This window comes from Mchenga conophoros, linkage group LG17 (assembly GCF_057382185.1).
Source record: "Mchenga conophoros isolate Kocher_MC1m ecotype Shallow Benthic linkage group LG17, M_conophoros_male_GT1.1, whole genome shotgun sequence".
NCBI classification, from domain to species: Eukaryota; Metazoa; Chordata; class Actinopteri; order Cichliformes; family Cichlidae; genus Mchenga; species Mchenga conophoros.
Window position 1 is genome coordinate 21,534,559 of NC_140542.1, and position 26,528 is coordinate 21,561,086.

A 26,528-nucleotide genomic window follows, 5' to 3' on the forward strand; every position below is an offset into this window, starting at 1 on the left:
AAAGTGACTCTGTGAATCAGTTCCCGTGGAGAAACTAGGTTAGCATTAATAATCTCAAACCCAAATGAATGTAATCCATCAAACGGAGTCATAACAGCCCTGAATGACTACAGAGTGTTTGGAAGTGATGCTGGATTTATTCCTACATTCATCTTTTCCTCCTGCCTCTCTGAGCATAAACTTTTGAGCGCCACACAAAATCAATAGCGCCTGCTGGAAAGTTCTCGACTCGGATAATTACATTTGTTTACTGCCCGTGCACTCCCCTCCATCTTCATGTGAACATGAGACGTTATGTGTGATAAACCAATAAAGCTCAGCGTTGTTGCATGCTGTTACCCGACGTGGCCGTAGCACAAGCTTTACTGAGGGCCTCGTGTTGTTTGGATGCAGGTGGTGAGAATGCAGGAAGAAGGCACAAGTACTCGTTTATAATTTTATGACTGGAGACATTGTAGTGATGGTGAGAAAGGACTTTGGGTTGAGTGATGATTGTGTAAAGCCTGAACACTGCTACACCCTGCTGAGGCTGACAGAAACCAGCATTAGACACAGTTGCAGTCATAGGTATCAGGAGCCTTTTACCACCTGCCAAAAAATGCTAAGAGCCATAAAACAGTGGAACAGGAAATGCATTTAGCCATAAAGCTACAGTCAGCTGAGACAAACCAGGGCTGCAATCTTATGAATTCACCCTGTGTGCCATGTTTCCTCTAAACTGTGGTTCAAATCAAGTGTGATGCGTGACGACTGTTTCAGTGTCGTTATCAGACACAAGCTAAGAGTGAACAAGTAAAACCAAAACACTGAGCTGAGGGAGGCTAAAACTCCCCTTGTACAGCCGAGGTAAGCTCAAGTGTTGGTGGTGATTGACATTAGGGTAGTGCAAGAAAATGGTATATGGCCTGTATTTGTATAGCGCTTTACTTAGTCCCTATGGACCCCAAAGCGCTTTACACTACATTCAGTCATTCACCCATTCACACACACATTCACACACGGGTGATGGCAGCTACATTGTAGCCACAGCTGCCCTGGGGCGCACTGGCAGAGGCGAGGCTGCCGGACACTGGCGCCACCGGGCCCTCTGACCACCACCAGTAGGGTGAAGTGTCTTGCCCAAGGACACAACGGCCGAGACTGTCTGAGCCGGGGCTCGCACCGGCAACCTTCCAATTACAAGAAGAACTTCCAACTCTTGAGCCACGATCGTGTGACTGGACAAACTGTGTGTTTGTGTGTGTGAGTCTGTGAATTACAATCTGATGGGGCCAGCTTCCCTCCTGATGCTTTGTGTTTGTGCTCTGTCGCACAGAGTTCACGGAGGGGCCGGGGATGGCGCAAACAGGCCTGCAATTATGGCCAACCTGCTGAGCAGCGGGGTGCTCGAGGACGCTAACAGTTCTCTATGAGAACCTGATGTTCTTCAGGCTTTGAAAAGTTAAAAACTTTCTCCTTTATGTAGGAAGTCAGATGAGTTCAACATATTTAAATCCAACTAAGGTAAAACTGATCCCCCTTACTTCTCCCACTGGGAAACTTACTGAGCTTGTTGGGAAACTTTCGGTTTTGGCTTGTTCTGCAGCGTCTTTTGGAAACATTTGTGGCCCAGCCATGAACTTTTAACTTGTATTGTAAGGTGAAGACCCTACAATGATAAGGAAAAAAGGACACTTTTAACATACTTCCCCACCTCTAATAAACCTATTGCAGGCAAAAAAAAGTATGATTAAATATTGCGTGTTTTTAATTCCTTAAGCAGTTTCAGATTTACTTGGATTGCACAGTCTTAACATAAAAGTCGAGTGAATCCAAGGTTTTTTTTTTTTATATATACCATAACATAATCAAATAACGTCTGCAGTGCTCAAGGATTGTAAGTGTAAATGCAGTTGAATTACATCATGTTTTCATATCTCTTTAGGTGCATGAGATCTGGTTTAGTAAATGATTACAGTTTGAAACATTTCAGAGTCAGCCCAGACTTTCACAATCACCGCATCCCTCGCTGCCATTTGAGCTGTTGTTTATGGGAAACTAATTGGTTAGTTTAATTTAGGAGTTTCGTGTCCCTCGGAGCATTGCAGCAGAGATTCTGCTGATTGTAACACTGGGATGTAAAACCGACGGCCTCTGGCTGAGTCCACGCCGTCACAATATCCTTTCTCCTGATACGATCTGGTATCTACGTCGAATATCATCTGTATGCTCCCTCCATTTTTCTCCGTGTCCTCCTCTGCTCTGAGCTATTCGAACCCTCACAGCACAGAAAGTGTTGCTGCAGTGTGTGACTGGCCCTCCGTGTTATTCTGGAGACTTTAAAGGAGCCTCTACTGACTTTATTTGTCGTCATATGCTGTGTGTCAGCTCAGATTTTCCTGATGAAATCACATTTATGTGCGCTGGAAATCTGTTTGATTTTCAGCCCCATACTTGGCTTTAGTCTGTGGCAGGCTGGTTTTGTGAACCGAGCTGAGCTGCTGCACTCGGAGCTCTTCAAAGGCCTGCCATAAAACCTCCGGATCGTAATCGGATGCTGTTCAGACTTCACATTGTAATTATGTCTCAACAAATTCCTGTCTGCACACTCCTACAAAGGAAAGATGTGTGTTGGTTTGTTTGGGTTTTTTTTTTTTTTTGGTGTACAGTTGATGTGTACAGTCTTTGACGAGTGGGGAGGGGGCCTTATAAGCTGCATGTTATATCACATTAACATTGTGTTTGAGGCTGCTGATGTTTGTGTGCGATGCTGGTGTAATATTTGCACAGATGTTTGTGTGTGAGTGTGCACCAGCAGCTTATCTTTTCCATGCTCTTCTCACCAAGTTTCTTTGGTCTCAATTGGATGTGAAAGGAAATCCCATGTCTGCAAGGCTTCCACTACAGGCACAGAACTGTGTGTGTGTGTGAGTGTGAAGCCTTTACCATGCCACAGTGGATTAACCACACAGTTTGAGCAGTAACAGTGAGGCTGTGAAGGATTCGGAGAGAAAACAGAGTGTGAGCCAATGAGAGGCAAAAAGGAAGTGAAAGGGAGGTTAAGGCTGATGGATAAATGGTGTTTTTTCAAAAACACCGCCACTTTTTACACTAATCTCTTATTTAAAAACACAAGAAGAGAACACACACACAAGTTGTGAGCTGCAATACGTGTTAAAGATGAGGTGTTCCTTTCAGAAACACAAACAGAGGCTTTTTAGGACTAATAATAACCACTTTTTGTTCCCTCTCTGAGAGCAGTTGGTAATTTGTTGTTAGAGGAACATGCCACAGTAAATCTTAAAGGCACAAGTTACAAAACACCCGCAATGAAGGACTAAATATAAAATTGGCCAATAAGCTATGCTGGTATGAAGAGGGTCTCGCCCATTGTGGACCAAACCTGACATTCAGACTAACAGTGAAGAGGCGGATCGTGCTGCAGGGAATTCTATCAATGCTCTGCTTTGACAGATTGTAAAAACAACAGTCTGTCACTGTCAGAATATATAAAAATAGAGCACAGTTAACATCTTTGCATAACTTGATCGTGTGGACGATCGTGGCTCAAGAGTTGGGAGTTCGCCTTGTAATCGGAAGGTTGTCGGTTTGAGCCCCGGCTTGGTCGTTGTGACCTTGGGCAAGACACTTCACCCGTTGCCTACTGGTGGTGGTCAGAGGGCCCGGTGGCGCCAGTGTCCAGCAGCCTCGCCTCTGTCAGTGCGCCCCAGGGTGGCTGTGGCTACAATGTTGCTTGCCATTACCAGTGTGTGAATGGGTGAATGACTGGATGTGTAAAGCGCTTTGGGGTACTTAGGCTAGTAAATACAGGCCATTTACCATTTCCATGCACAGTGGTCTGAAACATCAAGAGACAAAAGCCGAAACTCTTGGGGATGTTTTATGCTTGAAAAGGGATTTAAAATGATTATAAGAATAGTGGCAATTAAGTTTCTGTAGTGGACTAAGCCATTAATCGAAAATGGTTTCGGCTCTATATTGCTGGCTGTGGCTGTCACATTTCACAAAGACTTAAAGTGCAAGCTCACCTTTGAAGGGCCGAGGTGTCAAACTTACAGCCCATCAGAGGCTCCAGTCTGGGCCGCCGGACGGCTTTACAAAGTGAGAAAATTGCAGTAAAGTCATTAATAATTAAAGTTTTTCAATAAAGTGCACTACTATTTTATAAAAAAGTAAAAGACTTTCCGTGTTTAGTTTGAGTGTCCAGCATGTGAAGGCTTGTGCCTTTAAAGAGCCACTGTTGCATTATATTGTGGGTGTAATGTCAGAATGAGAAAATGTGGAAGAACTTGGATCTGCTCTTAAAATTACAGGTGTTTTTTTTTTTTTTTTTTTTGTTTTTTTTTTTATAACCTCTCTCAGCTGTACATTAAAGAGGTTGAGAAGAAGAAAAAGGTTGTACTTCTTGACACACGATGGTTTTATTGGTTCAGCCCACTCAAAATCAAATTGGACTGTAGGTGGAGTTTAAAACTAAATGAGCTGAGACACGCTCTCTATGGGCGATCATAATAATGGATTGGATTTATATAGCGCTTTTCAAGGCACCCAAAGCGCTTTACAATACCACTATTCATTCACTCTCACATTCACACACTGGTGGAGGCAGCTACAGTTGTAGCCACAGCTGCCCTGGGGCAGACTGACAGAAGCGAGGCTGCCATATCGCGCCATCGGCCCCTCTGGCCAACACCAGTAGGCAAGTAGGGTAAAGTGTCTTGCCCAAGGACACAACGACCAGGACAGAGAGTCCAGGGATCGAACCGGCGACCTTCCGGTTACAGATGCGATTTCCAACCCCCTGAACCACGGTCGCCCTACGATCAGTAATTAAAGCACTGAAAAGTACTTTAGATATAAGTAGTGGCTGGTTAATGCATTGCTTGCAGGCAGTCAAGCGCAACTGCAGTTCCTCTCATGTCCACTTGAGGCTCTAAATGCTTGTCAGTCCCAATAGGTTATGTTAAAATGTCCAACTTTACGTCCAATTTACATCCTGATATGAAATATGGTTCATTTCACCTTTCACGATGACTCTACAAGCAGTTGGTATTGTTATAAATCACTCGTTTAAGTGAGGCCTTAAGCTGTCTTTAATTGGGGATGTGGCTGCTGGCTACTGACTTGAGCCACTGTTCTGAGAAACCGTCCTACTTTGGCAAATCGTCCTACCCGTATTATAATTTGATGGTGACTTCTGACTAAACCTAACCCTAATCCTCACCATAACCATAACAAATATTTACAATGGGTTCAAAACAATGAAGTAAATTAGGGTTTTGTGTTGTGCATATGCGCAGAAACAACAGGTTGGATGGTTTGTGAGGTAGGATAGATTTCCACAACACCACTGAATTCAACCTTTTAACCATGTTTAGGTTGTTATTTGCTCTTTTGAGCATTTTCAGTGTGATTTTATGTTTCCCTTTGTAAACTGGGGTTCCGGAGGGTGGTTGTCACTGACTGTGGCCTAAAGAACACCTGTGTCGCTTGTATAAAGGCAACTTGAGACGGGATGCATTTGAGAGCTTAAAAAAAAAAAGGAAAAAAAAAAGATCATTTCAGCACCATCTAGATTTTTGGGTGATTGCAAAAGCTGTCTGGACTGGTCTGAAATTACCCCATCTAACTAGTTTAGCAGCAGCTGAGTCGGTTATGTGTGGATATGATGGTGTTCAGACATTAGTAAGGCATACAGTGTATTTTCATCATGTTTCATCATTAATTGCGCAGCATGATGCTGTTCTTACCTCAACCTGGCAGCCGCTCGCCTCCTTCCTGCTGTTCAGCGAGGCAGCGCCTGCGTGTGAGTCATTGAAGGGGGAAGACGGCTCGGCTGCACAGCTTTGAGCTCGCTGTACCGCCCTGCTCTCATAGCTCGCATTTCTCGGATAAAAACCAGCTAGCAAAACTGATTTACAAGACTCCTCTCCACTCGGTGTGTGTGTGTGTGTGCGCGTGTGTGTGTGTTGATTTAGAAGACTTAAAGTATAATAAACTATCGTGACAATCTCTGCGAGGAAAAGCACATCAACCTGTAAATCACATCACAGCATTCAGCACTTGTTCTCCATCTGTCATGCAGCTGCAGCAGCAGTGTGTGTTTACAGTACACTCATGCAGGTTTCATTTTGCACATGTTGAACCTAAATCTCTGTCTTCCTCGTCCTCTTGTGGCTTTTTTGTTCAGCTTGTTTTTTTTATGTTTTCTCTGCACTTTCTGCGTCTCGTTGTGTGTATATGTTTACCTCACTCCTGTGTCTTGACACACTCATACTTATCTTCTCGCTTTTGCTGTCAGCACCAGTCATTTGATATGGTTTCAGTGTTATAGGGGAGGGAAATTCCAAGAAAGCAAGCGTTAACTCCCTTTATTGGATTTCCAGCCACCAGGGCCTTCCTTAATATCTATGCTATGAGTAACTTAACACCAAGCTGGAAAGTGTTCTTTACATTGGCACTGACTTTAAACTCAGAACCAGCAGTGATCTGAGTGTACATGGCAGAGGTTAACTGTGCTTTCAACCACTACAGGACATTCAACTTGACTTTTTTCTTTTGTTGAAACACATTTTCAAACACAAAATTTGTTCTGTTTTATCTTTGTTTTTGTCTCCACAAGCTTTAGAGGGAAATGGCTTCATCATTAAGTGCTAAAACCAGCCTCTGTGTCTACCTTCGGGAGCAAAGTTCCTCCTGAAACTATCAGTTAGAAATAGTTCTAGGTGTCGGCTGACAAAAATTAAAAACCATAGCTACTATAATTAAATGTGGCCAGTCTCCTCTTCAGGGTCCCTTTCTTGTGCATGTTTGAACAGATTCGAACAGAACTGTTAGTTGGAGATCACTTGGTGACAGTCCTGTTCTTAGTCCTGTGTAGTTGGACAGTAGTTGGTGCAATCAAAGGGTGGAGGGTGTGGTGTTCAGTTTTTCATCATCTGCTTTTTGCAGATCATGTGGTTCTATTGGCTTCATTGAGCCTTGCTTGCACTGTGACTGTCTGCAGCCAAATGTGAAGTGGTTATGCTGTGAATGAGCTCCAAGTCTGAGGCCTTTGTTCTCAGTTGGAATCGGCTGGAGTGCCCACTCCAGGTCGCTGGTGAACTTTTGCCCATGTGGAGGAGTTTAAGTATCTTTTGGTGTTATTTATGAGTCAGGGGAGAATGGAGTGGGATTGGTGCAACATCTACAGTGATATGGATGCTGTGCCAGTCTGTTGTGATGAAGAGAGCTCAGCTTAAAAGGAAAGGTGTGGATTTACTGGTCAATCTACCCTCCAACCTTCATTTATGGTCACAAGCTTTGGGTAGTAACTGGAAGAATAAGACTGCAGATACAAGAGTGGAAAATTAAATGATGTCTTGATTAAGCCTTCTAGATATGAGGAGGAGTTGGGTTTTTCTGAGTCAGGCACTTGGAGTAGAACGGCTACCTCTCGCCATTAAAAGGAGAAAGTTTTAGAGGTTTGGGCAACTTGGATGCCTCGTGGGTGCCTCCTGGATGTCTCCTAAAGGATGAGTTTTGGGGGAGTCCTTCCAGGAGGAGGTCCCGGAGAAGATCAAGGCCATGCTAAGGAGATTACCTCCCTGCTGGCTTGGGAACGCCTCAGTGCCCCTCAGTAGAGCCACAGGAGGTGGCCTGGAAGAGGAAAGTCTGTGATTCTCTTCTTAGAGTGCTGTGTGAATAATGAGTGATGGATGGATGGCAGAAAGAAAGTGGACAGATTTCCCGGGGAGCTAAATCTTGCTATTAGGAAAGGAATGGCCAAAAAAACTCCTTTAGTTGTCGTAGTAAACTTATGTGTCTGTGGTCTCTGTGAGCATTGGAAAAAGCATTTGCATGCTCCTGATTCTATTCATGACTGGACCTTAGAGCTTTGGTCTTAAAAAATTAAAAATTCTCCCACTGAAAGTTGCTAACGACCACAAAACGACCTAGCTGTCATCACACGAGCCTGTCGATAGTCGATAAAAGCCAGGTCAGTATGACACAGACTTGATGCTGAGGATTGCAGTGAGCAGAACTTAATGAGAGGATGTTGAAAAGTAACGGCTGTACTGAAAAAGGTGCATGTGAAGAGGAGTTTTGAGAGGATATGTGGTAAAATATGTTTTTATTTATTTTAATGGGCTGATTTCTGGAACTTTTTTCATCACGCCTTGCATAATTGAGTTCAGATGGGGTTTGAGGAGGGAACTCTATCCAGTTTTCTTGATGTTCTCCGTTGTCTATCTAACTTGATATTAAAACCCTTGGAGGGTCTTAAGGACATTTATTGTCCTTAGGCCTAAAGGTGGATGTCTTTTTAAGGACCCTCCAAGGGTTAAAGGCATATAAAGCAACACAACACCTTGAAATCTGTGCTGAAAATAGTGTGCAGACACCTCAAGCTGTTCTGTGGGGTTGGAAAGCCTGGGTATGATTTTTATAAGGTGCACTAAGAAAGTGGATGACACAAGTGTTGCCTTAAATACAATAAAAACAGTAAAGAGGTACTCATGCTGTCAACCTGTCCTCTGTTACAGAGTGTTTAATAAAAGAAACTGTCAGTGTTACTGTCTCATTGTGACAGATTTTTTCTTTGATTCAATTCTAAGTGGAAAAACTCAACTTCCACATATGTGTCTGTGTCTTTTCAGAAAATACATAGCGGTGTATATAAGACCGTCCCACTATGGAGAACAAGCGAGACACAGAAACATGAACACCCACTCCCTTTGAATAATAGACTGCTTAAGTCTCAAGGATGCTGTGCTGCAGTACAGAAGGTTGTATTTACCCCGTGGTACATGCATGATCGATTGACAGAATGTTGAAGGAATGCAAAATATCCAGTTGATTAAAAAGTGAAAGTGTTAAGATTCTTTTTCTGCTGTCAAATAACCGAGCTCCTCGCCTTACCTGAAAGCTCTCTCCACATTTATAGAGAAACATAACTGACCGTTGGTTTTACACCAGTTATGCTGCCTCTAACATTGTTGAGCATGACAGGTTCCATGGTGGGTCAGTGATGGTCTGGAGAAGCATAACATTTGAGGGCACAGACTTCTACACAGTTTACAACAGTGCTCTGACAGCCATCAGGTATCTGGGTGAAATCCTTGGACCCACTGTCAGACTGGTGCAGTGGGCCCTGGGTTCCTCCTAGTAGACGACAATGCCCTGACTCATGTGGTGAGATTATGCAAGTAGTTCCTGGAGGATGAAGGCAGTCCATACCACTGACTGGCCCTAATGCTCACCTGAACAAAATCCAATAGAACACCTCATCGACATTATGTTTTGATCCATCCAACGCTGCTAGGTTGCACCTCACACTGTCCAGGAGTTCAGTGATGGTCCTGATCCAAGAGGAGATCCCCCAGGACACCATTCGTTATTTCATTAGGAGCTTGTATGCAAGCATGTGGGAGCGTACAAACTACTATTACTGTTTTGAGTTGCTGCAGTGATGTTTTGGCAAAATGCTCTGCTCTTTGGTTTTCAGGATGGTTTTGAATTCAGCCCTCTGTAGGTTGATGATTTTCATTTCGGTCAAACGATGTGGCATTCTTTCATTCCTAACATGTAACCAAGTCCATATCAGTGCAGATATCCAGCATTATTGTATTCCTAGTAAGATCTGATGTGTTTGCTATCTACTCATAAGTTGGTCAACAGTAGCTTCAGCTCTCATTGAGACTCGCGTCGGCTGTGGTGTCGCTTTTGGCTTTTGAGGGAATCTGCTATCTTGTTCTTTCTTCTTTTTCTCAGTTCGTGGCCATAGATCAGGGCAGGGAAATAGGAGCTGTGACTTTTGACTTCTCCTTTCCCCTCTCATGAACAAAACCCCAATATGCTTTTCTCTAGTCTGCAAAGAGTCATGAAACCAGAGGCACCACATCACCTGCAAAATGCTAAATGCAACCTTGAGACTACAGAGTCAGACGCACGTCGGCTTTGACTTGAAATTCGTTCCATAATAAGTTATGAATCTGTAACAAAAGGAGCCCCCAATGGATTCCAGTATCCACCTGGAACTACTCTGACTTCTTGCTCACACTGCAGTTCAAATAAAAGCGATACAGGTAAACTGACGATAAGACAGAATTGGATTCAGGAACGCTTTGATTCAGCTTTCATTAAAGCGCGTGTTTTTTTTTTCAAATTTGATCAAAGCAGCTTTTTATTTCATGCATGAAATGGGGAAAAGGTCCAGATCACCTCCAACATCAGAGTCCTGAGAGCGTTAAAATTATCTCCTGTCATGCATTATGAATGGACTGAGGATCAAGCACTAGAAAATATTAACTGACAGCTTTCTTATCTTTTTAAGTCGCTTTTTTCTTTGTCATTTTCAACTAAATCTTGCATTTCCTTTCAAATAAAGTTTAATTTAGCTTCAGTTCTTTCCGTTAAACAAATGGGATCACCAGCAGATATACTCCTAAAGAATCTGGCCTTTTTAGTCACCGTGCTCTAATGCAGAGGAGCAAAACGAAAAAGCAAAAGGAAAGAAAATTAATCAGTAACTATTTTCTCTTTTCCAGCTCATACGGTGTCAGGATTTTGCTTATTTGTCTTTTATGAAACCTTAAATTTAAATATCTTTAGCCTGAGACTAAAGGCCTGGTGGATTTTATAAGGTAGTAATTAGAAGATGAATCCATAATGAAAATAATCACTGGTTTGACCTCCAGTTAGAGTTAACAGAATCATTCATTTATATTTCAGCACTCAGTGCTCCACAGAGAGAAGGAAATGTTTGTAGAAAGATAACCAAAGTTATTATAAAGTTATAAGTTTAGATGGAGAATTTCCAGCTGCAACGCCTGAACTGAGACGCAGGCAAGCCGATTTCAGAAGGCCTCAAAATTTTCAATGACGCCTCACAAGATGAAGGATTAATAAGCAACGTATTTAACGAGGAATTCAGTCGTTAAACTGCCATCTTTCAGCTAAACAATGCAGCAAATTTGAGCAGGCCCTCTGGGTTTTTTCCTCCAGAACAAACAGCCAAGTCGGGCGTGTGAATGTTAGAGGAAATAACTTATCGCTGGGCTGCAGGTCAAACAGAGGCTAATCGTTTGACACTCGGCAGCTGGATGCATGTTTACCCAGCAGAGTTTGTATCGTGTGTATTTATAGGATCGGCACTAATCACCAGCAACAACTTCCCAGGGGTACACTCTGAGGAATATCAAAGCTAATACGAATTATCTTTTTTTATTTTTAAAAGAACTGAAAACAGACTTAACTGAAATCGTAGCCGTTAACCACTACTTTTTAAGACCTGTAGATATTAATAGATGTTACCATGTCTTTGACTTGTTGCTTTGATTCATTGAAGTCTTCACACGCATCCAAAATCTTTCAGACGCTGCCTTAATCACAAGGAGTCGCCACACTGGGTAGCTCCGCATGTTTGATTTGGCAGATTGTTAAAAATGCTGATCATAAGCACGCTGCTCGCAGATGGACACCTGACAGGCACCTAAACTTCAGCGACACAGAGAAGCGTCACGTAATCCACTTCAAGGGAAGAGCCGATTATTGATGTCAGCATGTGCACACAAAACGTTTTACAGCATTTACAAATCATTCTCATCTTCAGGAATCAAACGGGCTGCAGCGTGGCGCGGTTGTTGGCGCTGCTGCCTCACAGCGAGAGGGAGCAAACCATATTTATTTATTTATGCGGTGCTTTTCCAAGACAAAGCACTTTACAAAACTGATCTAAGATGGTGCAAAATCTTTTCAAAAAGGGGACAGCGGATGAAAGAATATAAAAGAACAAAATGTACAAAATACAAAAATGACATTTACACTCATTGGAGGTAAAATACTACAGAACTAAAAGTGGAGTAAGTCCACAGACTCAGCAGACCTCAGAGGAGCAGGCGGAGCGCTCCACAGCTCAGGTCTGGCAACAGGTTTCCTTTCTGAACCCAGGTGAACCTCTTCTGTGTGCTGTTTGCTCCAGGGGCGCTGCTTATTTCTGCCCACGGCACACCTCACAGAGCATATTCCAAATCTAAAGATTTTCATTTCATGGCTAAGTAGAGGTTTAAAAATCCTCTCTGATGCCTCACAGATAAGCCACAGGTGTCCACACTGGGAGGCTGGAGGAGGGGTAGCGTTTGAGGAATCACCGATTCATCGGGAGCTGCTTTGGGAGCTTCATGTCCTGCATAAAACCCTTTGGTTAGATTCAGTGAAAGATTGCGGTTTCGGTTAAAATGTGCCGTTTTTATAACGTTTATGCTGCACACATTGTCAGAAACTCTGTTTACTGGCACTGACACCAAAAAAGCTTGTGCAGAAGAGAACTTGAGAAAACTGAACTGTTTGTCCATAGAAGGAAAAACAGGTTCATCTTTATAACTCATAACTCTGATCAGTCAAATCTTTTCTTTCTGAAGGACAGATTATCAGATGGAGTCTTTCCGTGGACTTTAGTGTGTAGAGTTTCAGTTGGTTCGTCCATATTTTTCAGACATTTGGCTTATATGAACAACTCTGTTGCCTTTGAGCTTTTAAATTGAGCTAATGGTGCATTTAATGCATTTTCTATGAGATTCATGTTAAGCGTTTTTTAAAAGTTCCCTTTGTGTGAAGTGCGATGGAAATTCCTGCATGTTAAGAGCCGGGATCGGGGCGCCGTGTCATGAATGGCATGAAATCACTTTAATCAGGGGTAACTGTGAAGTACTGAAGACTGCGTTAATCTGAGCTTGGTCACCCTGCCAGGCTGTGGAGTTAAGTGTTCTGACTCGTGGCTGATTGGTAGTGTAGGTGGTTAATTAGTTTGGTCCAGATCACATGGACTACTAAAGTCTGATTGAGCTGAGTCACAAAAAAGTTGGAGGCTGAGTGATTCCTGCATTAGGCGTAATTAGCATGTGTGTGTATATGAGCAGCGTTGGTGTGTGGGGGTGTCGTCTCCTCTGAAGTTTACTTCCTGGCTGCTTCTTTCTCCTGTTTTTCAGCTGTTTCTGAGCATAATTAACCTTCTATCAAATGGTGGCGTAAACCTCATCGCTTCAATTTTGTTAATTTGTGTGTTTCAAGTCGAACTCCGTGGGAGAGTTAATTAGCGAGTTCAGATTTAAAGCTACGAGTGATTCGCCGGGCCGCGTTCACACAGCAGCAATGTTTTTGAATGTTTAAACCATCGAACCCAAAAATATGCATTTATGTTCGAAGCTTTGATCAATAAGTTTACCAAGTATAACTAAAGGAAATAACAAACTCAACTCTTGTGTCTTTTGTAGGTGAGGAGAGAGAGGTTCTTCATGTCATCAGGGTTCAACAGGCTTCATCACTGAACAGGTAAGATTTGATCACCTCCACCCTAATCTTCCCTCTTTGCCTTCTAAGATCTCTAATCAGAGCTTCACTCAGGACCTGCTTTCAGCCACCTGACGATGTTATTTCAATGACGACCTCAGTGGTAGACTTGTGATTGAAGGAAAATATTGATTTTTTTTTTTTTTTTGGATGATTTGGTGGACTGCCTGCTTGAGAACTCAACTGAACCCCACCTTTTTGTTCATCCTGAGGGTGCTAGCAGTCTTTCATCTGATTGCTTCATGTAGGTCCTCACATTTTCTAAGATTTAAAACATCTGTATACCTCTGGGAGCACTGGGAGATACATTTTAACTAGAGATGGCACGATACCACTTTTTTATGTCCGATACCGATACCGATATCATAAATTTGGATATCTGCCGATACCGATATGAATCCGATATAGTGTTTTTTAATCAACAAAACTGTTTTTTAAAATATCTTGCTGCATTTTGCAAGTCTGCAAGTTCATACTCAAGTTTAAAACAACAACTACACTAAAGCTATTCTGTTATACCTGTATACAAAAAAAATATTTCATAGTTCAGCAATACTGATCAATCTAATAAACTTAGACCTACACCATCCTCCCTATTCTGGTATTTTAAAGAGTACTTAGCGTAAATATTAAGCAACCTAACTAATAGGGTTCCAACTCCCAGCAACAACAAAAATAAATAAATAAAAAATAAGGAACCACCCCTCACGCTCCACCTCATGATGCTTAATCGACGTAATCAACCTTAATTTGATGCAGTGTGAAAAAAAAATGCACAGAAATCAATTATTTTTCAAGAAATATTAAATAGATTCAACATCTTTCTTCAACAAAATTGCAGACTGCACAGATGGTACCTTCCCAAAGGAAAAAGTACTATAGTTTACTAGGGTATATATATTAGACTTAATAGTCACTATATACAGTAATTGACTTCTATTCATTTTACATCAAATTAAAACTTTGGGTGTCAGATAATTATTTATTAAAAGCTAGACATTTTAAATGAGAATAAGAAAGAAAAGTATGTCTTTGTGCCCCCTTTTCCCTGTTCATGCCCTATCGGCCCCTCTGGCTAAACTTTGCTAGATCCGCCCCTGCACAGTTACCAGCGTCAGCTACGTAGAAAAAGATCCTGGAGTAGAAAGTAATATTAAATACATTCTAACAACAGCTGATCAAGCTTAAACGTGCTGCTGTTGTTCAGCCGCTGGTTTCCTCTTTCTGGTGCAAAGTGGGCCAAAAACAAAGACGGACTCGCGACAGAAAAGCCGATCAGCTGATCATTTAAGCAGTTTCACGATTGAAGTAGCAGCCGGAGAGCGAGAGGCAGTCGCTCGTTAAGCTTAACGCAGGAATGCTTTACAAACATTCAGAGATGGACTTACACACTTGCTTTACTTCTCTCGGGGATAACTTTGTCGGAGATGAAATGCCAGGTTGCTAGCGAAGCTCCACATGCTATCCAGACCACTGACAGGTCCCGCATGCCACAGCCGCTCTATCACGTGATGCATACTGCTCCGACGTGCTAACGTTCTGAGGTGAGTTACGGCGTGTTGCAAGTTTTGTGAGGTGCTTTCGTGATATTTAATGGATCGGATTACATTTTTTATTTTTCTCCGATATCCGATCCAGTCATTTAGGTCAGTATCGGACCGATACCGATACGTAATATCGGATCGGTCCATCTCTAATTTTAACATATTTTACTCTATTCAGAAGTGTTTGGATGCGAGCGTCAGTTTAATTCAAATCTTATTTAAACAACTCGAGTTCACAGCAACAGTTGTTCCAAGGTGCTTAGATAAAGACCCTGCAATATTAGATGGGGAACCCCAACAATTAGGCGTTCCCCTTTGGACATGCACTTAATGACAGTGGAGAGGAAAAACTCCCTTCAAGCAGGAAGGGAGCTCCTACAGAAATAGGCTCAAGGAGGGGCAAACATCTTGGAGAACAGAAAAAGGACAAAAAACAAACTACATGAAAGAGAAAACATGCACAGTGTCATGTAAATGGCACAAGGAGAAGTCCTCAGTGCATTGTGGGAAGTCCGACAGCAATCTAAGCCTAAAGCAGCATTAAACTGTAAACTTCCCTTCCAAGAACCTCCCTTCACTTCTGTTATACTTATCAGTAGAGCAGGGCGATATGGCCAAAAATATTTATCACGATATATATTTGAAAATTTGCTATAACGATATAACTGACGATATAATTGATGCGAGACAAAATACAACTCCACAACATTACTAGCGCAAAAAGACAACCTTCCATTAATTTTCACTTAAACAAGAAGCTGGTTTTTATGTACATTAAAGCTTTATAAAAATGTAACAGTGCAAATGCAAATTCCTTGCTGAAAGTTTAACCAAAAGGCATTTCCAGTAGAAATGGGCTGACATATCCTGAGCATAACATGTATAATATCCACTGAAGTTAAAAAGAGGTGCTTTGCAACATTAAACTGCATTGTGCAGTACGCATTTTTCAGACCATAAGGTGCACGGGATTATAAGGCACATTAAGCGAAACAAAGCAGTCAGATAAATCAAACTTTATTAAACTCATTCTTCTTGCTTCCTCCACTTTTGTACCATTGATTCATTAATGTTGAATTCTCTGGTAGCTGCTCTATTCCCATGTTGTTTCAGTATATTAATGACTAACCTCGTATTGTGGATGGATTATCTCAGTTGTTCTCCTCACTGAAGTTCGGTCCGTTTACAGCATCCTGCCATGCGATTGCATTTGTCTCTAACCATGAAGAACCTTCACGTTAACTTTTATAAGTGGAAAAGTGTTAGTGTTCGTCCTCCAGCTTCACTGTTTATGTTATGCTAACATAGCTGTGTCGCTAGCGATCACGTAGCACATCATTATATACCAGCTAGCCCAACTTCAGTAACCCTACAAACGTCACTGCTGTTTAGTTTCCTGTCTTCATTTATGTTGGAAGTGATAGCAGAGCTGTACGTTTGATTTTTTTCAGAAATCTCTCTGTCAGAACATGCTATATCATGCTTAGGTAACTAGCGAGCTAACTTCCGCTAGCTTCCTGCTAACTTCTAACTCCGTTAAATGTAATAAATTTTGTTTTCATGGATGCCTGGAAGTTAAACTTCATAGTTACACCTGGTAAAGCAGCAATGCTGATCGTTTTATTGAAGATGAAAGAATTTAGACAGTTTTTAACTCTCAGTGATGCTGCAGTGTTGTTTGACCTGAAGCATACGGAGTTTAGGACCCAGATTACTCCCAGATTTAAGAGCATCTTAGTCCGACAAATACGACAATAGCGATGGCCGCTTGCATGTTCTGCAAAAAAATGTGCTTTGTCGTGTATCTGACGGACAAACACCAAACCAGTTACACATCACTGAAGTTGCACCGTTTTTACAAACCAATTCTGGTTCATCTGTTTCACTCAAGAATCGGCCATGTGCGTATGAAAACAAAGGCACTGCGCACGCGCGTTTTACTCACATTCTATTGCGATATTTCATTTTCCTATCGTTGCCTAACATTATACCGGTATTACCGTGAACTTTATAATATGGCCCAGCCCTACTTATCAGTACTTCTTATGGCCTGTTTTGGAAAGCAGTGGTAAAATCAGCTGCAGAAAGGGGTCACCATTTTAATATACAAATTCATTTTAAACCTAAGTTTAAAACTTTTATTTAAAGAAATCAAATTTTGGCTTTTGTAGCTTTTTAATATATCGGAGCAAACTATGACTCAGAACTGGTAAACGGATCAGTGATTGAGGAATTGTGAGACAGAAGATGAATCCCTGGGACTCTTATCTCCACCTGACCTTTTATGTCGTGCAAACAGCAGGTCAAACACTGGAGTTAACTCTGAATTAAGTTTCCTGTCAGCTGAACATTGATTTTGGCTGTTAGCTTTTTACACCGATGATAAAAACATGACTGACAGGTCAGAGCACAGTCATTGATTCGGCTGTAGTGGGCTTCACTGACACTGATGAAGACACAAACCATGAAAACTTAAAGGTGAACAGATCTTGTTGTGCATCCTGTTGTTTGTTCATTGCTTGAAAAACTGTTTAAACACAATGCTGTGATACATTCACCAGTTTGCAAAGTGGTAAATAAAGATTATTCAGATTTTTTACTTAGGTACATTTGAATGTTTACTTACTTCAGTAGCTTATAAATCCAGAAGATGTATAATGAGAATACATGCACTTTGAAAATCAAATAGCAATTATAGAAAATTATGTTTCTACTTTGCTTTTTATGTAATAATGCAACATATCTGTAAATGAATGACTGTAAAAGCTGACTTTTTAAAGCTTTAAAGTAATTTAAAGTAACGGTGTAGAGTATAAAATATAATATTTAGTGGAGTAGAAGCAGAAAGTTGCATTACACGTCAGTAAATGCATGAAGTTATGTTGCTGCTGGTCCTGTCCGTGCTCTCATCCAGTGTTGTTGGCCACTGCAAGACCGTACTCTAGTACAATGATGTTGGTAGGGGTGGCCAATTGGGGTCCCACCTGTGGCCTGGAGTAGGTCTGCTTTGCATGGGATTGGAAAACACTGTTTCAAAAATGGCCACAGAGATTTTCTGCAGTTAGTGGTAAGAATGTAAAAATGCTGGTTCTGCTTTTCATCAGTCCAACAAGTTTTTACTCGTAGCTTTCTGTTGTATAATGAGTATTACACCCTCACGGGGTACAGTGTAAGAGCGCTGTGGTATTTTATTGATAAATTCCTCCACTCAGACAAAGACCTACTGCTTTTCTTTCTGTGGGCTATATCATATAAAATTCTCAAAGTCGCTTCATTAAAGTGAAGTTGCTGTGTCAACACATACCTTTTGCTTAAGTGCCTTCTTATTATTTAGCCTCACAATGGACACAGACACATGCAGTATTTCTGCAACACACACGGGAGGCTGTCAGGGTGATGGAGAGAGCACAGGAAGGGGCGTCTGATAACGCGTCCAACACAGGAAGTAGTTCTGCAGTAATGAAACAGTTGTGGAGCTGTGCTGATGATTATCATAAACAGTCTTAAGTACAACAAAAGACTGTCTGTTAGTATTTAACAGTGTGTATTGAACAGAGTCGAGATCATATCAGGTGGTAAATCCTTTGAAGTGGAACATTTCCACTCGGCTGTTTCACCTTAAATCAGAAGAGCTCCCGCTGATGCCCAGTTTGAACTGAAAATCAAAGCTTGGTGCATCCATGTTATAATCTTCTTTCCTGTCTTTTGCTATTTTTGCAATTCTGCCACCTGAACATCAGTGGAATAGTGTGAGATTATTAGGGCTCACTCACAGGATCCAAATTCTTTGCAACTGGGGGGGGGGGAGGGAATTGCTGTTTGCTAGAAGATTTGTATTAAGAGGCCCCAGCCTGGATTCAAATGTGACCTTAATGTGAGGCTCACAATTGTAACCGAGCCATGGTTAGTGCTGTTTGGAGGCGATCCATCTCTGAACAATTGTGATCCCACTCGGGACTGACAGCAGTCAGTCTCAGATTGAAGGTTTGTAGGCTGGTGTGGGACTTTAAACTGTAACCGGTGTGCACATGGGTCGATTTCTGTGGTTGAAAGCTCTGGAAAACACCCATTAAATGGACTTTAAGTTAAGTTTGTCAAACAGTGCTTACATGTTTTTATATTTGTTGATCAGACTAACAAATAAGGTAATAAACACAGGGTCGTGAGTGAGTGACGGACAATAATTGAGACCAAATAGTGATGAAAAGGGGGAACAGGAGCTTAGGTCCACCACAAAATGCAGAAAATATAGAAAACCGAAAGTGAATGATTGGCCTTATAAAAGAGGTCAACAGAGAACTAAACACATCAGGTAACGTGTGGTTTTGCAGTGGACTGGAAATGAAATGAACATGGGCAGATGGGTAACATAAAAGTGTGCATTGGGGTAATGTGAGCAATTCGAAACTGGCTTTCACAGATGACCAAATAAAAATGCATCAATTAGCTGCATCTAACATAGATTTCCAGATTTTTCCATTAATTAGAACTAAACATCAGACTCGTGACATCAAGTGATCACTTCTGAGTGTAAATACATAAAACTGTCACCAATACTTACACATTTCAAAGTGTGCATTCAGCTATCATCAGACTGTAGCGATGGTAGCGATCGACAGATGTCCAGCCCTATAGTTAAAATTCAAAAGCAGTGCTGTTCATACTTAAAATTTATACACACAGGGAAGACCTCTGTTGACCCCAGGTAGTGCATTATCCATATTCTCTTTCTCTGATCCAGCCTGTGTTAGGAAGACACGCTTCTCCACATCCAGTATTCACCCACCCTCTCATCATCCCGGCCGTATATTCCCAGGAGCCTCTTGACCAAATGTGGAGGCTCAAATTTCAGACCACTGAGACGGGAACTCCAAGAACTTCTGTTCATAGACAACGGTTGAGACGAACACTGTTTGTTGAAATGCACACGTGCAGTTTGTGGTGTTTTTAAATACACTTTAGATCCTGTTGAGTGAAGTGTTGTAATTTTCTTGCTGGTTTTTGTAAATTGCGGTTTTTGGGTTGTATACACAGCTAGTTCAAGGAATTGTTCAAGGGTTGCAATGGGCTGGCTGTAATGCTAGTGACTGCGACAAGTACCAAATGTTCAGCAGCGAAGCCTTCTAAACAAAGATGACCCAACAAACTCTCCAAAACAAAACCTTAACTTTAACTCTTCATTTACCCCAGAGGCTTTAAACCTACTGATCCCAAATCCTTCTCTCTGAAGGGCTATGGCTGAGTAGTCGTGTTTTCACCAAGAACTCAAGAAGATTTCAGGAGAATTGGATTGTTCTCAGGTCATTCATGCTTCCATCTTGCACAAACATGTTCCTACTATCGGGAATAATCTTAGTTTACTCCTTTGCTTTAGGCAAGGGTGCTGCCTGGATGTAGAGCGCTCAGCTGGCCCGTCATACAGATATGATACAAGTTAAAGTTCTGACTGTGCATTATTGAGTAATGTCTGGAAAAGTCAGCAGTGCAGTAAGGCTGTTTAAAAAGAAGCCATTAAAAGATAAAAATTGCATCATAATTTTCTGTAAAACTCCAAAACATATGTCAGGTCATAAAGCTTATAAATGTAATTGTAAACAGCTTATTTTTCTTTTTTTTTAATTTATGTGTGTAAATATCTGTGTTTATGTATTTATATTAGTTCACATGCTTTTTCCTGCACACGCACACCCACGCTCCTCTGGGAGCTGCACAGGAAAGCGCTGGTTTGTTTTGCAGGAGGAAGTTCAGTGTGTCTGCGTCCTCATTTCAGTGTGGGTGTTTGTGCGTCTCGGAGGGGAGCCACAGCTGCGAGGCCTGGCTCCATACTGTAAACTCCACTCGCGCTGGAGAGGACAGAGACTGTCATCGTTACTGTTAACAAGTCCAGCAGCTCCCTTACTAGCTCCAGCAATATCTGCGCTGAATTATTGCACATATAGTGCATGCATAGAAAAGCATCAGCTGCAGCTTCTTTCCAGATGCATTCACTCTGCAATGAATTTGATCAAACAGGATTTATGTCCGACACAAAAAGCAGCCACTCGGATACAGTACCAACATGCTCACGTATACCTTTTTGTATTGCACCGCTTCTCCTTTATTATATCACAGAGCTTCCGTGATTGCACAGGCCTCTATTAACAAAAAGATTTCCGAGTTCCTTCTTCAAATTTGCCCTGCAGAAAAGGTTCTCTGGCAGTGAGAATGACTGTCAGGAGGAAGCAATTGTGCATACAGGGACTGAACGCCTACGTGTGAGCGCGGTGAAAAGGATGCAACAAGCAGTGGATGGATGAAAGAGATTTATTTCCTGGTTAGACACACAACATTAGGTGTGGCTTGGAATTCAAAGTGCAGTGTTTGACTTTAACATTTAATGGAGAGAAAAAAATAAGGTTTGCTATGGTAGACAGCTGCACTTAGTGGCGGGCTACAGCTCCAGAGACTTTCTTGTTTGTTAGTTCACATTTTTATAAATGGACACAGTTAAATGTGCCAAATATATTAGCAGGTCCTTTAAGTGTTCCTATCACAGACAGTCAACACCTGGTTGATTTGATGCTGAAGTAAACTCCATGATTTGGTAGCTTGCAGAACCAATTTCAATAGCAATGTGGATACAGGTTCATTGAGGTTTGTGGGCATTTATTTATGCACATTCGCCTCCGCAGCATTTTAGTCGGGTCTGAACATTGACTGGAATTCTGTGTCGTTTGTTTTTCAGTCATTCTGTCAGAGATCTGCTGCCATTCTTGGGATCATTGTCCTACCCCATAAACGACTTTTAGTCCAGCTTTAGCTACAAGGTGGACCACGTCATTTGACTCTAGAATAGTTTGGTGTACAGAAGAGTTCATGGTTCCCAGCCCTGTGGCTGTAAAACAAGCCCAAATAAAAAGGACGTTGTTCCAGAAGTCTTGGTTGAAGTCTTGCTTGGTTGGTTCAGAAGCAACTTTGGAAAGCTAAGCCATACTGCCATGTTTTAATTTTTTTTTAATTGTTTTTTTTTAATTAACATGCTAACTGAGGCCTGTAGAGTCAGAGATGTAACTTGTGGGTTTTTGCGGTTCCTCTGAGTTGCCCTGTATCACTTTGCAGTGAATTTGCTGTGAGTTCCAGTCCAGGGAAGACTGTGATATTGTGTTAACACATTGCTGAACACTACAGACCAGCAAACTGTCAAAACGTCTGCTTTTATTGAGGTGGCTAATCAAATGCTCAACTGATTGTTGAGCATTTGATTAGCACCACCTGGCTGCTGCTGTCTTTATTAACTCTTATGAAAGGGGTGAGGCTGTACATGGTTTTTCACATGATTATATAAAAGTTAAACGGTACAGTAATGCATTAATTTGTGCATTTACCATCACTATCTTTTATTCAGGAGAATAACATAAAAATAGTTATTAGATGTCCTGTAAGATTAACTAAAAACTGGTTCTGGAAGGTTTTTTGTGGCATCTTTATTCCTGCTGTAAAGTTGGGAATCTTAACATGGGAGTTTGTGGAGGCTGACTCGCTTTTGGAGTCAGCCTCATGTGGACGTCTGAGGAACTGCAATTTTTGGCACATCAGCATTGGTTTCTTTATCTCTCTAAGAAGATTTCTCTGCATTTATTGATAATAGATAAAGAACATACAACTGTTCATGGAGAAAATAAGCTATACTGGACAGAGCAAAATAAAAATCCGCAAATCACCAGCTAAACCAACTTTCAGTTGTTCTTTTACACTTTATCTTCTTCATCTGACTCTCTCTTTCTCTCTCACTGTGCTACCCTTTCCACTCCCTCATGCCCCCCCTCTGCATTTGCCATTACTGTTATTGGTAATAACATTGTAGAGTAGACTAGATTGGAACAGAGCTTTAATGTCCCCGAGGGGCAATTTGGCCTGCAGATGGTATTTTGTTACGAAAGATCCAACCAGAGTGAAATCCAAGGGACAGTATTTTCACACCCACTGCTAGAGACGGGTAATATTGTATTTTAGCTCAGAAAACGCCAATAGTTGATGGCATAAATTACCTCATATACCTGCTGGTGCCACCTACCTCTGCCCTGATGGACTCAATTTGGCTCTCTGTGTAAAGGTTGCTTGGATTTCGGTAAATGACCTGACATTTCTGCACAGCTTTTATACAAGAGAGGGGGAAAAGAAGGCTGATTCACAGTCACATTTTTCTTTGCAATTTGACTCTGTACTTGACAGGCCTGACTCGAGCCCCTCCTCATTATTGCTTAATATATGCTGGATATAGCTTTAATATTGTATCGTAATATGTATAATTTAAAGTTGTGCTGAATTTTGTATGAGGAGGCTGTATTTGAATTCAGGGATGGTGATGCTGGAGGTGACAGACGGAGTATCACGGAAAGAATAAGTTCCCCAATAATTAGTCACAACAAAGCGGGAAAATGAAAAGGCTCATGAATGGATGCAGATATAAGCAGGAGTGGACAAAGACGTGTACGTTCGTCACTAATGAACCGACTTGATCGGACTCTGACAATCACGGGCTGATTATCGCGGCGTCCGCAAGGGCCAACTTATCCGTGTGTGTGCTGATGAAAACTTCGTCTCGCTGTAAATGTGCTGATGCACGATTTAAAAACTACTTTTAAAAAGAAAGAAAGAAGTGATCTCTCTCACTCTCTTATCTTGCGTCCTTTATTATATCCCAGCATTCAGATGGGTACAGCGTGAGATGAGAGAATCAGTTTGTATTGAACATGGCTGAATGCAGTGCTGATGAAAGCTTATGCTGATAATAGCTTTTTCATTATGTCCTTAGCCAGGCTTGGCATTTCATTTTCTATTGCAGACAGAGAGACAAGTTTAGATTTTCACCACCGCTGCTTTGGGTGTGTGCCGCGTCGTGTGTTTGGAATATTAGTTTTTATATTGCATTTCTGCTCGATTAAACGCCGCGCAGACAGGGATGTGGGGCACGAGAGGTTGTATTTACACCTAAAAATAGACGTCTACGATTAATGGAAATCAAACTGAAGCGGCAGATGTTTGAGACTAAATGCCAGCCTGTAGCTCATGGAGCTTGGTAGATTTCATGTAATTTATGCTGCTGTGATCAGTCATGATGTTCAGATATATTTCCCAGATAGGTGGTTATCAGTGCACCAACAGCTGGAAAGCTTAATTAAAAATCAGAAAAGTAAATAGTTGACTGTAGCCTGATACCGTTTGTATTTCCACCAGCAAGCTACTGTAGTTGATTGTCTAACATTTGTCTTATCCATACGCAGTGAAGTGCCGTGGACCTGCCGGCCAAGTCTCGCTCCTGCATTTTAGAATTTGTCGGTGATTTATTTTCTGTATTTACGGGCATCAGCACAGGAAACAATTGGCAGGAAGTATCAACCACACCACAGAAACTTGGTGACATTCAGCAACAAAGTATGGAGTAAAATAATCTGTGCTGGGTCCTGAGTTTTCCCAACTTTCAGCGAAGCAATTGAAGCGACTACCAGTGAGAGCAGAGACTGATATGAGAGGGTGGTAAATCGAATCAGTGATGTTCGTAATGACAGGAGATCAGCTGCAAGGTGATATGATGTGCTTTATGTAGGACGAGGAATTCCGTTTATTTATTTTTTTTAACCCCACAAACCAAAGATGGAAGTTAAGACTGATCATGCTGCACAGGGAGAAAACAAAAAAGCCTTAACAGAGCCAACAAAACATTAAAAATTATGTTTAAGGCTTCAGTAACACAGACTGCCCGGTCCCCAACTGACTTTATCTTAGAAAAAAGAGTTTCTTTTCACTTTCTTTCCGGAGCTGCTGTTTCTGTAAACGAGCGGTGTAAAGTTTTATTTTCACAGGAGCGCTCTGTCCCCAACCCCCGGGCCTCGGACCGGTACCGGTCCGTGAGTCGTTTGGTACCGGGCCGCGAGAGTTGAGGCTCAGGTGTGAAATGTATGGTTTTCAGGATTTTTATCGGTTTTCAGTGTTATTTTTTTAATCGTTTTTATCGTTAACTCTGTTTTCCTGGGTCTTTTCACTGTGTTATGAATAAATCTCCTTTTTTTCCGGTACAGGTACTAGTTTGATTTTGTTGTATTTATCCGCGACACCTTAAAGGCCAGTCGGGCATAAACCGGTCCGTGGCGCAAAAAAAGATTGAGGACCGCTGCTCTAGTGTGTCCAAAAATCTTAAGCTGTCGCATGGACGTGGTTTGAATGTCGATGTCAGTGAAGAACAAATCTGTGAGGATGGTGTCGATGGACGTGGATGTCAGTAGGGTTTTACCCCGTCTGTCACCTCGACATTTCTGGACACAAATGGTGACTATGATTTATAAAGACCCGAAGCCTTGGAACCTGCTATTGATTGTGTTCCTTGAGGTCAAAGGACAAGGAAGCCTAGAGCTGTTTTCCAGTAGACTTACTTGTAACCTTTTTTTTTTTTTTTGACTAGAGGAGTCTCCCCCTGCTGGCCATTAGAAAGACTGCAGATTTAAGGCATTTCTGCATTAACTTGGACCTCAAATCGAAGCTACATCCATCTTTTATATAAAGACTTTTATATAAAGGGTGTTTCAACTCACTTTTTTCTTTTGCTGAATTATTGCTGTCAGTCTCCCTGAAATAAAAGGAGAGGCATGCAGTGCTAATGCTGAGCTCAAACACAGCCTTAGGCCTGAAATAGAGAAATCCGTCTCATTCATGAAGCAAATTAAACTTATGACATCATATAATAGGAGTCAAATTCTTTCATCCTAAAGGACAAATTGTTTATTTGTTTTTGTTTTATTTTTTTCTAGCACTGAAATTAAGGTTTTCAAAATGGTCCGTCTTCCTCTCGCCCCCAGAATTTGTCATGGTATTCTTGGAATGTCATAAAAAGATGACGTTGAAATATAGACACAAGGAAATTTGGAAAATAGTTTATAGTTAAAATAGTTTAATAGTTTGAAGTCATACTTGGAAATTTCAAATGTGTTCAGCACATTGAAACATGACCATAATAAACTAGGAAAGAACATTTTTATCCACTGAAGTCACTAAAGCTGAAAGTAATGGACAGCAGTGGGAAAAGTCATAAATTTAAAGTCCACAGCATCTGCTCGGTTTCCACACCCTTCTGGTTGCTTCAGATTGGAAGTCGTGGGATTTTTGTTTACTCGGCAAACACCACATGCTTCTGATCTGTGCAGATACCCGTCGGGAGAGACTGATATTGTGTAAAAGTCCATTCCGCTGCCATCAAGCCTGCTCTCTGTGTCTCCCTTTATCCCTGAGGAATGTCAGTCACGTTGAGTAGAACCAGATGTGTTCACCCCCACCTTTCCAGCCATCCATCTCTTCCGTTTTTATCCACTTTGAAGATTTTTAAAGATTAATGTGAGAATTCTGTGAATTTCTCACTTTTTTTTTTTTGTAATTTCTTTCAGCTACTTTATTTCACCACTAAAAGAACGATACGAATGTTCAGGAGCCCATCAGTTTCCCAATCACACTGATGTCCTAGTGTAGTTTTAAACTTGAGACTTTTTTTAAAAAGTAGGAGGAAGTTTAGATTGTGTGGGGTTTTTTTTTTTTTTAAACAAAGGTGTTTATTTATTTATTTATTTTTAATGCTGTCATTAGTCATAGCAGAAAGCTGAAAAAGTCAACTACTGTTATCTCATGCAG

At 41.4% G+C, this 26,528-nt stretch overlaps 1 protein-coding gene across 2 annotated transcripts in view; it reads left to right on the top strand.

Annotated features, from left to right (window-relative positions):
• The window catches only part of plxnb2a.1 (plexin b2a, tandem duplicate 1), a 230,569-nt gene that overhangs the window by 51,819 nt on the left and 152,222 nt on the right, over positions 1–26,528 (top strand). For both annotated transcript variants that reach the window (XM_085252985.1, XM_085252986.1), the window contains exon 2: positions 13,254–13,311. The gene's annotated coding sequence lies outside the window, so the exon portion shown is untranslated. The remainder of the gene's footprint in view (positions 1–13,253; positions 13,312–26,528) is intronic.